General features: G+C 25.7%; 1 long non-coding RNA gene across 1 annotated transcript; it reads left to right on the top strand.

Annotated features, from left to right (window-relative positions):
* Positions 1-1,125: 1,125 nt before the first annotated feature.
* LOC107441649 (uncharacterized) lies at positions 1,126-13,344 on the top strand. Its single transcript, XR_011636285.2, has 3 exons — positions 1,126-1,599; positions 7,020-7,170; positions 12,012-13,344. It is a non-coding gene; the product is annotated as an uncharacterized LOC107441649 (long non-coding RNA).
* Positions 13,345-14,574: the final 1,230 nt, after the last annotated feature.

The raw sequence follows: 14,574 nt of genomic DNA on the forward strand, positions 1-14,574 counted from the left end.
ACTTCAAAATCAATACTTTCTTTTCTACGATTCGAATTCTTCTTTTTTATTTTACCTTAAATAATTTGCATTAATTAACTCAATTCTCAGTTTATACTTACGATGAATAGCAATTCTCATTTTCTCCACATATGTTCTCTGTTTTAAATCTAAGAATAATATAATTTTGATTTTGCGATAAAGATTAATTTTATGAAGGAAAAAGATATTACTTGCTTATGACAGTATTTTAATTAGATCTACGTAGAATACTTTGATCAGAGTAGAAAACAATACGCTTTAATCTAATTTAATGACAAAAGTAAAGTAAAAAAATAGTTGAATTTGGCCATTAAATAAATGGTTTCTTCAAATGAACAGCCTACGCTGTCCAGATTTTCTTAATTTTCTTTTCTTAAACGACTGCTATTAAAAATGTAGTATTTACATTATAAACTGTAACGTTCCACTCTAAAGGATGATCCAATATTCAAGAATAAAATATTATTTCAGGTAAAGATTAATATCATTACCTCTTCTGTTTTAATTGTGATTTTAAAAGAAAAAAAATTAAAGTAAAGAAATTTCTTCTTTTCAGTTTGCGGTTTTGATGACGAAACTATTATGAATTCATTTATCAGTTAGCTCCCAATTAAGGAGATTTGTTAGTTATTATAAACATGCATAAAAAGAGAGATTTAGAGTAAATGTGGAGTTATGGGTTTGCTATCAGAATTCGTGATTAAGTTTAATTCTTTTTCGAATCTGTTGTGATATTTCTTTTTAAATATGTAAAAGACAAAATTATTAATTATGTTTAATTTTCAACATTAACATCAAATATTTGAAAATAAATACAGAAGAGCAATACGTATTTTTAATAAATATTATTCATATTATAAATATCTGTATTTTAGTTTAGGTATTTTCAGCATTAATTTAGTTTATATGCAAAAATTATATTTCTCAGTTATTTTTAAATCTGTATTTCTAGCTACAAATAGAAAATATATGCCTAATTATTACAATACATAAAATAACGAGAGCAATTTTTTGTGATAATATTAAAATTCATTAAAAAGCTGTCAACCGTACCTGGGGGATGATCAGTTTGGTGACGAAAATTTACAGAAATTATATTTCTAAATGGAAAGTTGCAGCACCTTTGAGCACGGAGAGCTCGAAACTAATTTATCATATTTGATTTGAAACACGAAAAAGACAATTTTGGGCCGATAGTTATCCCCAAATGGGAGTTTTAAAACTAACCAAAACAGCTGTCTGGTTTTCTCTATTATTATAGGCGTTTTTGATTGCATCTCTGAAACTGTGACGTGGTCAACAATAGAATCGTCAACAATATACCCTACTAGTTTCTCTCAGATTAACTCGGAATTTTCTCGGAAGCCCTCTTCTAGTTTTTGGACATGGTACCACTATTTTTGCATATCTTCCCATACGCTCCAGGAATTATGCCACCCTCCCCTGAATATATACCACATTTACCAGGGACATTTTTTGAATTTGAGCTTCTTTAATTACGGCTCGAATTTATATTCACTATAGGGAGCTTAAAAAAATAACCCTGCCTGAAACTCGCACATTTTTAAAAGACCAAAAGTGAGTATTAAAAATCCTTAAGTTTTTCTTCGCGTGAAGAATTTTTATTTGTGATATTCAATAAAACATAGCAATGATGTTCAAAATTTCAGTTTTTTAGTAGAACAGAAATGTTTTTTACATTTTTGTTTTTTAAAATATAAAAATTTTTGATTTTTAAAATATAAAAGTTGCCTCGGAGTATCAGATTAATATTTTTGAATTTTATCAAGATGCCTATGGTTTTATACTGTTTTTTTATAGTTAACATTGCTTATCAAATGGTCAAAAGGCTTGTTTTTCTCAGAAAAGATTTTATTTTCAACGAAAATTGACTATTTACGACAAGCAAAAAGTCCCCAGTTCTTTTTGGCTCCGACATTCTTCATAGACTGCCACGTTTTTCTTCAATATTCCTAACTTCAGTATTTCAGGAACATATACATACTCTGAGATTTTCTTTAAGGATACTTCTGGCAGAATAGTTGCTAGGTTTGTTGATCATTTTAATTAAGATATAAGGATGCAAAGAAAGGTCAGATTTTCTATGTTTCATCCAAAAGGAGAGACATTATCTTCCTATTCGCCGTTCCAAACTTGTCGTCTTTTCTTTGGTATAGTAGGACTTAAAGTGATAATTGCAATAATTTAGTTATGACCAAAACTAGGATCCTCAATCAGAATTATCTTCGTAGATTGACTGAGGTGAGTAGAAACACAGAAAAAGTTAGGGATGTCCAGTGTCCCGTTGAATGTTTGAAAAAAATCCAAGCAATTTGTAACCACACATTGTGGTTGCAAATTTACACATCAGGAAAGTGCTTTCTTGTAACATTTATCAATCTGGTTTTTCTTCTGAAATAATTACACTTTCATTGTTGTTTCTAAGTTTTCGTGTTTTCAGAAGCTTGAATAAACTTTTTTTTACATTGCATGGCAAAATAAATAGTTTGTATTATTTTACAATTTTACCCTTTAAGAAAACTAAAGAATGATTCAAGCAGAGCCAGGAAAAATAAAAATGACCCCTATTGATTTTATTAACGAAAATGTAAAAGTAGGTTCAGTAATTTTTTCTAATTTTTAATGTAACAATTGTTACGAAATGTATACATGATTTTTTCATAATTTTCACTATAAATAAAAGTATATGAAGTAATTATTATCAGTTTCTACTTTTTCTTTAGAATTTCTGTGTTTTAATAGGCAGACGTGATGATAAACTGTATGTTAAACTATATACGTGATATTATATGCTTATTAGTGTTCACAAATTTTTAATTCACGGAGCTGATGCTATTAAAACACTTTGAAATTCCAAGTGTTGAGCAATCTGAAAAAATTCTTGAAACACTTCAAGACATAAAGGAGAATATCGTTTTGGAAAATATTCTAAATTGCATAAGACTGAAAATTTAATAAATTTTTTTACTCAGTAATATTTCGCTTATTTCCAATACTTAAATTACTTTTTATAAAAAAATGTTTAAAGAACTCGATCCTACGGTAAAAAATATCTTATTTAAGGAACCTTTTTGAAATCATTTGAATAGATATTGTAATATAGTTTTGACACAAGAACATTCCAATAAATCTGATAATTTATTAAAATTATAATTTTCTTAAATACTTGTCTGTAAGAACTTTTATTTTTATTTATTTTATTCTTTCTCTTCTTCTTTTTCGTATCACTTCTCTCTTTCTTTTTTTTTAGTTTTCGTTTATTTCCTCACGCCAATATGCCATAATGAGTTTTGAAGACTATATGCTTGATAGTAATTTAAAACAATAAATTTACAGAAAAAATCACTTTAAAGTAATATCAAATTGTGAGTTAGGAAAATGTTTGGCATTAAAGCACCTTTTTGCACTAAAACCTTTTATTTATAATTTTAAGAAAATGTAACTGAAGTATGAAATTTTAGCCATTTTTTTGTGTAAATAAAGACCACTGTACAGAGGTTCTTTGTCTCTTGACTAGCAGGATTGACATTAGTGTAGCCCCACCCCCTGGAGTGGACATAAAAATCTCCAATCAAAATGGTTTTTCATCAATTAGAAGATTATAGAGATTTGATTTTCTGACAGAGGGATGTGTGAACAATATGCAATTCTGAATAAGCGACCCCCTTTCCATAATTAAAATTCAACAATTTCATACTTATCATCAATATTGTCTATTTGTTTAATAGTGTAAAATTGAAATAAGATATTATTTTTTATGTTTGTTGAAATTCACAGGCGATTTGTCTAAACTTTGGCTATAAATATGGTTGATAGCCAGAGAATGGGGAGCAACTAAGAGTTTTTACCTGAAAATTTGTTTCCTGTTATGGGGAAATATAAATGCTTCCTGAGAGATTTTAACAGTAGCGTTTCAATGCTGAATAAGTTGATTAAAAATCTCAGAAGAGGAAAAAAACTGATAAAGTTGGAGTTATAGATCTCTTAGCCGTCGAAACGTTTCCGGGGTACACCACGAGGAGGTGGATCTATAATCGTACCCCTTGTTTTTTTTTTTTTTTTTTTTAAGTAAATATTTTTATTGTTGTATTTTTAGATAATTCTTAAATTTTGTTACTGGTATTTATTGTTAAATTTTCAATAATTTTTCTAATACAACAATTTTTTTTTTACAGAATGAATTTTTTTTCTTTGTATTACCAGTAATGCAGTTTTTTATGATTTAAGTTCCTACAATTTTTTTTTGCAAAAATTTATATGTATTTGATTTATGCAAGTCGATTGTTTTCTCTGACATGGACAATGTAGGAATTATGAAGGAGATCCGAACTAGTTTCTTTCTCATCTGAAATGTTGTTTTCTCTTTTATCATTCAAGTTGATCTTTATCATCCTTTCAGAAAAATAATTTTGCATACATTTCGATTCATACAAATCTATGTTCTTCCGTGACATAAAATAGGTTTTACGAAGAAGGCAAAGCATTTTCTTTTTCTTTTTTTATCTTAAATTGCTTTCAACAATTTTTTTAAGTACAAATTTCTTTTTTTTTTTTTTTTTTTTTTTTTTGCAATATAGCTTTTTTTCTTCTTTTTCCCTCACGTATCTCATAATTTTTATCATCCTTTCCGCAACAACTCTACACACATTATTTCGATTCATTCCAATCTATTTTTTCCCGCAACAGGAACAAAATAGATTTTTGAAGTAGGACCAAAACCCTTTCTTTTCTCTTTTCTCATTTGTAATACAGTCTCCTCTTTGACCATCAAAATTGGTCTCCCTCCTGAAAAAAAATTAATTTTTATAATTAAAGTAATATCTGTATCTAGTCATTTTGAGGAATCACTAAATCATATCAGAATAGTATGTTACTTTTAAAATCAAAAAACTTTTATTAACTGATTATTGCAAAATTAGGTGTCCGAAAATAAACAACGTAAAGTTTCTTTAATATTAAAATAAGTCTTTATAATTTATAACATAGAAGATATTTATGAATTTAAAAGTATTATATGTATTGCTATTTTGATGTAATAGTTGAGTATACTAGAATTAAAGTAAAACTCTTCATCAATGAATTCTATTAAAAGGAAATTAAATATATGAATGTTCTAATCGCATACAGGGAATAGTCATACCAATTTATTTTAAAAATAGTAGATTTTTTATTAGGACGCGTAAACCTGTTCTAATTTTAAATTTTAACTAAGAAAAAGAGTGTTTCGCAATTCATGATAAATGTTAAATTTAATTTAAATAAATGTAAACTTCTTTAAAAAGAAAAACTTCCTGTTTATTCGAAATATTTGCTATCAACTTATGGAACCTAAATGTTCATTGTCTTCTATTGTTTTAACGTTTTCTTGCAAAAAAGGTACATAAATTTATAAAGCGATATTATTCATTGTAATTTCATTGTAACATTCGCATCGTAAGAGAATTAATAAATTTAAATTATGTTATTCCTTACATATGCTGCATGCCACATTCATAATCTCACTGTTATAGTTGCATTTAATGCAGTTGCAAAGGTTATCAATTATTATTAAAAAATTTATTCTTAGGCTCAAATTTAGTTCAGTTTATGCTTATTTTTACGATAAATGGATTTAATTCCATTAAGTGGAATTATTTAGTTCTGCAATTTATATCTAAGCATTTAAACACAAGATTCAGTAATATTTTTCGAATAATTTAAATGGTTTTGACAAGACAGCTGCTCCTATATCTTTAGTTATTAAAAAGATGAATTTTTATTTTTTAAAATTATTATTATTTCTTTAATTTTAAAATATATTTGATTATCTCATAATTATTAGTTATAATTTTTTTGGCGCATTTAAAGCAGAAATAAAATATTATTTTTAATAGTGGCTATGAAGTCAAGAAAGTACTAAATTTTTTTATTAAAAAAATATTTTACCATCTATTTCAAACATAAAAATTCGCTTTCTAAACATGTACGAGAATGTTATGAGTGTTTACAGGGAAATAATTCAAAACTACAAGTAATAAGGTATAATTATTTATAATTTTTTAAAAGTATTGGTATATTTCATAATTAAACGAATTTTTTGGACTCATTTTAAGCAGAAATAAACACTTTTTTTAGAATTGGCAATGAATTCACGAAAGTATCATGTCGCTTTTGGAGTTTTAAAATCATAATTCTTTTATTCAGCTATTTATTTTTTTAATCTTTATTTTTATATTTTTTTTGGAACTTATATTTCACAGCTGCAGAAAACAGTCAAATATGGTACTTTTTCATTCAAGCGTTATTCACGGGCCATGAATAAATGATTCGTAGTTTACCTGCTGGATATATATTGTTCAATTTTTTAATGATGTTGTTAAAAAAGTGAAAAAAAGAGTAAATATTGAAAGCGCTCTGATTAATCAAAAGTACTTGAAATAGCTGGAAAAAGCATTAAAACTAAAATAACTCAAATTAAATACAGATATACATACCTTTGGTTTTGAAAATTCTCAACTCTATGTTTCTCATCAGAAACATTTTCAACAATTCCGGGGTCTCCAGAACCTCCAGAATCATATGCCACTCTAAAAGTATTAACGAAAATAATGAATTTTTATATTGTTTTCAATGCATAAATTGTAGAATTATAATAAATTTCGTTATTTTTTTAATTATAAAGTGATTAGTTATTTTAAAAAAGAGTTAACTTTAGGCGTATTCAGAATTTCAACAATGATTTTTTTTCGCAGAATAATATTTTGGTTTTAATATACATGTGGGTAAGGTTTTAGTATGTGTGTGAGTAATTAACACAAGTATATATGAATTTTGTTTTGATAAAACTTGAAAATTGAATCTGTTAAGATACTTCAGTCAGAAATTCTAAAGCAAAAATATACAAATATTCTTAAAATGTCCATTTTTTTATACTAAGAATAGTGTTAGTGTTAGTTTTCGTCCCGGAATCTAAAATGTTTTGATGTTTTATGTTACAGCTTCCTCATTAGTAATTAATTGGATTTCAATAACTTGTTGCATCTTATCGTTGCTGAAACTCATAATCCCTGATGAGTATGCTTTTTCAATCTACCCTGTGGTTATGGATTTTAAAAATGTATACTAAGGGCCATCATTACAGAACACCTTGTAAGTTTATTGGTAATTTTGAAGTCTTTGAAATCCTTCGAAATGCCAATCTTTATTTATCACTTTTGTTTTCATAAATTTTCTTTTAGCATTTATCCTTGCGTTTTTTTATGCTTATCTACATAAAAAGAAATATAGTATGGCGAAAAATACAAAAATAAATAAAAATGTAATGAGCTGTTTCTCAACACCCATTTAATTTTCTAAAAGGAACGGCAGGATAAAATTAAGATATTATTACATTTAGTTTTGTTTCTTCCAAATTTTGATTGAAAATATTGGTATTCAACATAATCGGGAAATTGCAAAACTTAGCATATTATACAGTCTTAATAAACAGATAATACTATTGTCGTCAAGTTTTAGTTTAAAATTCTAATTTAATTAAATAAATATAGGGCTTAGGTATCGAATTACTCATCAAATTTATTATTCTTTTGAAATTTTTTATTATTAAACAGAACTCATAACTATACAAATTAAAAATCATAACTTATATGAATAAAAATAAATTTCATGTCCTAGACGTGATTTATAACTGAATAACTCACCTGTAAAATAGAAAGTCTATTGCTTAATGATATCATAATTACTTAGATTTATATTTATTCTGAGTACAGTAGATTGAAGCTCATGAGATAATTTATTAAAAAAAATATTTTTCTAAAATATTTATCTTTCTGAAAATTATAATATATATTTATATCCTTTAAAGCAATTAAAGTTTAAAAAAATAAAATATAAATAAATTTAGAAGTATCCTTCTGCTGCCCCAAACGTAGAAAGGCAAGATCACAAAACATTTTTACTTATATATTAAAAAAAATATTCAATATGAATACAAATTATCATACCTTATATTTTCACCATTATCTATAGTCAGATTTCGAGTAACAAAATCCCCAATACATTCAGATTCAACAAAGAATCCGTATTGGTCACATTCAACAATCTGGTCACCACTGAAATTATAAAAGGTCATTTTTCAAGTATCAGCACGAATTATAATGCATAGATGAATATATTTTAAATTTTTAACCAGATCAAAAAATAAGGATATGTATTTAATATGAATTTTTACAGTGTTTAGTATTTTCTACCCTAAGAATGAAAAACTTATATAAACATATAGGGTTGAAAATGCCTCATGAAAATGGAATTCAGTTAAATAAAATAATATATATGCTGGACTTTATAAAAGTTATAAAATCTGAATAATAAAAAATTAAATTTTGTCTAATCACTAATATATAAAATTTTATCTTTGTTATTTGAAAATAGAGTTAGTGTTAACTCTTAAAAAATGGTTGAATTTGCTCTGAAATTATTTTTATACTTTTTCATTGTTATCTTGTCCAGAGGTATGTGAGCTTGTTAGGGTTTCCTACTTTCACTGGTTCAATCCATAATTAATAGATGAAAACTGTAATCAATCGTCTATATAATTAATAAGATAAAGATTTTGTTATGTTAAATCTGACGATACAGTATCCTTTTTTACTGGTCTGTACATTTCTAGTTGAAACAGAAACTATTAAACATTTTAATTAATTATTTAATTAATTTCTGACTTTTGATTAATTAAGAATAAATATTGAAGAATAAGATACCCATATATCTTTAAAAATAATTAGGTAGATCACATGAGTTAATAGTTCCAATTATTTATTTTAATTATTAAATCTTCTTCTTAGTTTTATTCGGAAAAATTACAAAATTATAATTTGAGTAAAAAGTAAATACAATTTATGAATTAAAGCAACATTTGGGGACTCCTATACACCATATGCAGATTTTATTACTGGATACGACAATTACTTGCAGATATTTTAAGATCTATTAAAAGTAGAATTATTTAAAACATTTGAGATTGTGTTAATATTTAAAAATATTTGTTTTATCTTTATTTTTATGGTGTATTTAAAAAAGTCAAAATGTTAAACATTTATTTTAAAAAAATTAATCATTTCCTAAGGAGCTTTACGTAATTCTTACACAGGCAAGTAATACTAATAAAGAAATTTAAAAATACTAAGTAAACTCAATTTAAATCTAATTTTGCTTACCCAATATATTCATCAATCTCATACGTTGGAATTTCCTCATAACCTTCTTCCACACCAGACTCAAAATTAAATCCAAATTCATCATTGCCAACTAGGACAACACTAAAATTATAATAGGTCATTATTCACTATTTTGCCACGATTTGTAATAATCATATGTATTCATTTTAAGTTTTCTTATTTTCTCGAAAAACAATACTTTGTTTTTTTATTCAAAATGTATACAAGTTTATTAACATTTATTTAAAAATACAATGTTGAAGATTTTTCTATGCAAAACATCTCTTTTTTGATATACTACGGGCGTTTATTCTTGAAAGACTGCTCTTTATTAAAAAAATTGGGATAAAACATCCCTAATCATGTGTAGAATTGTGTCCAATGATAAGTGACAAATAAGTAGTTTGTCTATAACAATCGTCATATAATTTAGTTAGATTTGCAGAAATAAATTAGTTAAAATAAGAAAGAGAAAATTTGGAAAGAGCCTTTTGCAATGTGTATGTAACATATGTCATGTAACATAGACAAGAAATATTTAGAAAGAAATTATGGAATGCTAATAAAATTCAATTTGCATACAATTAAACATACCTTTTATTTTCATCATTCTCATTCATTTGAGTCTGAGTAACAAATTCATCTTTACAATCAGCCTCAACATAACATCCATACTCATCATATTTCACATCAAGTTCAACACTAAAATAATAATATGTCATTGTTTGTTACTATTTCGGAATGATTCACATTTCATGGATGTATACTTTTTAATGTATAATACTTATAGAAACTGGTGAATATTTTTCACGCAAAAGGTGCAAGTGTTTACAATCGAATTATTTAAAAATACACCTTTAATTAATACTTAAGGTGTAATATTGTGCATGTTATGCTTTAAATTTGATTCCAATAGCTAAGATAAAAAGTTCAATAGCATTTGCAAACTTCTGCTTAATAATAAACTGGTTACAATTTAACCGTTATGTTATTTGAAAAATAAAGTTTTAAATGTAAACAATTTGTTATTTTTATTTGTTTAATTTTTTTAAATCCTTTATCCCGTTTAACGGTATAATGTTAAAAGGCGAATAAACTTATATATCAGATGTATTTTCTATTTATATCGTAGCTGAATTAACTATGACTAATACATTTAAGGTGAAATATTTATAACCACCGAAATTTGTGGAGTCTAGTATTTAGGGACTCACATATCATGTTTAGGAATTACATTTTTCTGACCAGTTTGTTTATAATTTAGGTTAGCGAATATTAAATTGATTTTTTTAAATCAAAGTTGAATCTAAATTTTGAATTTTTATTAAAATTTTTAGGCCTTGAAGTTCATTCTAGGATTTAATTAGCTTTTTTTAATAAATGTGTAAGCAGTGCATGATTTATATTATACAATCTCCTGCAATACTATATTTCCTGTGGTAGAGCTTCTTCTATATCTTTAGTTATTAAAAAGATATTGCATAAATTAAATTTGTTTATCTTGTTTATTTGTTAAATCACAACCTGCGTACTTGAAAAATATTTTTAAATAAAAGAAATGTGAAATACTCATCATAAATGTATAAATTCCGTTGATGAATATTTATAAGATCATAATTTGGATGCAATCTTTACGATCATTTGGAATAGCAGAAATCAAACAACATGCCAAATTCACTAACTGAAAATTTGAAGAAATTTCAATTTAAAGAAAAATTATCATACCTGATGCTTTTAAGAGCCCCATCACCTAATGGTTGGGCTGATATGTTTTCAATAACTCCCGGTTCCTCAGAACCTCCAAAATCACTTTCTACAATCCTAAAATAAGCATGAAATGAACCTTAATAAATTCCTGTGTATGTATAATTTTAAATAACTTAAGGTATGCCTGTTTTTTTTATTTAAAGAAAATAGTTGGCAATCAATTAAGAAAATCATCATTAAAAAATAAGTTTTTCTCAGTGTTCTTCTAAGTTCTTCACATTTTAATTAAATTGATACTTTTGATATGTTTCCTTAAGTTAAGCGAGATGATTTTGCATTTTCTTAGAAAATCTTGTAACGTTTTACCTTGCTTGTCAATTAGTGAATAAATGTGAAAATTTTCTCATCAACTATTAGAAAGCATAGTCACAACTTATTATTTCAACTGTAAGAAAATTAGCTGTCAAAATCTAACAAATCATTGCAAATCATCATCAGTGCAAGTGTAGACTGAAAACATTGATATCAGTTTGAGAGTTTGAATAATCTTGGGGATTTTCTAATTATTTTGCTTTAAATCTTTTTTTTCTTCCAGTATTATTTCACTTCATCCTTCTCAGTAGTAATTTTTTTGCAGCTCAAATAGTATAAATATTAGTTTGTGATATCAATCATTTAAACTTCTTTATTTAATTTTTTTACAAGAATTTTAATTATCTACATTGAATTACTATATACGTTCCATATTTAGAAATAATAATTATTAAGTATAATCCTACATAAAATTAGTTCTGATTTAAAAGTAGTTTTTTAAGAAAATCTTCATTTTATGTTTTATTTGTTTTGTTAATGATACTTTATATGTAAATGAATTTGAAGGAAAGTCTAACAAAGAATTAAAAAGTAATGAGCTTTGTTTATTAGCAATCATTTTGCGAATTAAAAATAGGAAACGATATCATATTCATATTTGTTTTAATTTTAATTCGTGTTTCTGCAAATTTTCTATTAAAACTGTTGACAATCCAAGTTTCCCAATTTTCAAAAAGCATATTTCTCTTTTTTTAGTACTGTTCATTGTCCAGTCTATAGAAGGTAACATCACCAGTACAATTAAAGAGATTTTAAAGGAATGCTACAACATCAATTCAATTGCAACAAGAAACTTCTAATTATAATTTGACTTGAAACCTAATTTTTGAAAATGTTTCCTATTAAGTTATAATAAATGAAGAATGATGAAATAATTTGGTATCAGTTTAGATTCTTGCTAAAATATGAACTTTCAGCTAATGTAAGACATTAGACACTCGTTTTGTCTTAATTTAATAATAAAGTGTAAAATCTCCATAGTGAATGAACTATATTTAATCTTAAAAAACCCGCTCGTAAATGATTTGAAATTAAGGCATTTGTTAAACCCTTAATATGATTGCACATCTTAAAATTATTGAATTTCTTCACCTTTCACTTTTCTCTGTTTTTTTCTGCAATCAAGGAGGTTTTACAATTTTTCTCTTAGCCTTTCACAATCGAGTGATTCAATCGATGTTTAAGATTGTGAAAATATAGATTGTGTTACAATAACCATCCTAATCTTTACAAAACAAAATTATGAACGGAAAGATATGTACCATCCAAAAGTTTGCTAACACACAGAGAAAAATATTCTTGTAGATAAAATTATCGTATTGTGTGGTAATGACAATTTTGATAAAAAGAACAACATATTCTGGTAATGAAAATCAAAATATATACGGTATTGAAACCATTCATTTGGTACATTTTCTCTTCATATGGTGCTGAATTAACGGAAATTGTAGTTTTTAAAAATATAATTCTTATTCCCCCACATTTAGTAAAAAATAGAGCATTAAGAAGTTATTTTAATCAGATCAATGATTTTTAAATCATGGTCTGAAGTATCATGACAAAATGACTAAATGTTACTTCATATATCAAATTTTTGACATATTGTTAATTTTACCAAAATTTTTACCAAAGTGCTTTATTTTGAACTACCAAGATTTCTTGTGCTCTCATAGATCAACGGATATGATAAATCTCTCCATATTCTGGTAGTTTTGGCAGTTATTTTTTTAGTGCCGTTTGGAATTCTTTCCGATTCATGCCTATATATTTATAATCTTAATTTGTGTTCATTTTTAGGGAATTCAGAGTATTTATGATTATATCATATTAATCGACTTAAACAATATGTACTTACTCATCGATTGTTTCATCCTCACTTTCGAGATCATCATAATCATCCTCATCAGCTAAATATAATTTCACAATTAGCAAAATTCCAAGTTTTCAAATTTTAGAAATTTATAATATGATCTAAATTCTAAAAAGAAGTTATCAGTAATTTTAAAACCATCTTTAAACGCTTTGTTCTTATTTTAAATTTATAATACTTTAAAAATTGCTACTGTTATTCATTACAACTATGAAAATTATAATAATATCTTCAACGTGCATGTTTGTCATAATTTAATTACAAATTTAATGATTATTTACTTATATTTGCATGTTTTACTATGCAAGCCAGTTTAATAAAAGAAATATTTTTTTACCTATTGTGTTTTTTTATACTAAAAAAATTTGATTTTCTTATCATGTTTAAATGTGTAAACTTTTTTCTTCAAATCTGTATAAATACATTATAATACATAAGTCTTATTTTATATGTCAATAACACATAAAATAAAACACTATAAATAAAATAAAATAACATGCATGAAATTTCAGGAAATCATCAATCAAACCGATTTTTAAGAATAAATCATAGTTTTTTTCTTCTAAAATTTTAATTTTTGGAAGTTAGTATATATCTGAAGAACATTTTTTTCCTTAAAATAATACTGATTTTCAACTCAAACATCCTCATGCATGCAGTGTATTCACAAAATTTTAAAGAGGAACTATTAAATAAGTACTGCCCTAGGTTAAACAGTTTTATTTTTCTTTGCAAAAAATTCTTTTATATAATTACTGTCGCATTTTTGGCTGGCCACCTAACTAGATTATCTGAACATACATTATAGATTTTGTCATCTTGATATCTAAGATAAAAATTCTAAATTGAAAAGTTTATTCAGAATACGAACATCCTTGTCCGATAAAGTTTATTAAATTATCATCTGCACTAAATAATTAGAATATGGGATCACAAGAACATTAAATCTTTATAGTATTGAAAATCAACTTAAAACTTGCTTCTATCATAACATTATATTATACTTTAGTATCATAACAATAGCAGCAGAAGTCTTTTAAGTTTTCATGACATAAATTGCTTCTTTGTATGAAAAGTAGTAGACAAGATTATGTAAAAAATTAAAAATCTATTAAGTGTAATTTTTCTGAAAAACACTTTATTCTATGGATTATTTTTTTTCTTTGCGCTTCTTCTTTGATATCACTCACTTATTTTGACAGAGACCTAAATAGAATTTAGAAAGATATTTTTAGGAGAAATTTGGCTACGTTATGAAAAATTGTTACCATTTAATTGCGCCCTCATGAAAACAAAACAATTTAACGGGAAAGCCGATTTTCATCGAAATATTTTGGCATAAAAAAGGACCATTTACAAACTATTATATTTTAGAGATGGAACCTTCAA

This window comes from Parasteatoda tepidariorum, chromosome 2 (genome assembly GCF_982258835.1).
Source record: "Parasteatoda tepidariorum strain Cologne lab strain chromosome 2, Ptep-v5.0, whole genome shotgun sequence".
In the NCBI taxonomy this organism is placed as follows: Eukaryota; Metazoa; Arthropoda; class Arachnida; order Araneae; family Theridiidae; genus Parasteatoda; species Parasteatoda tepidariorum.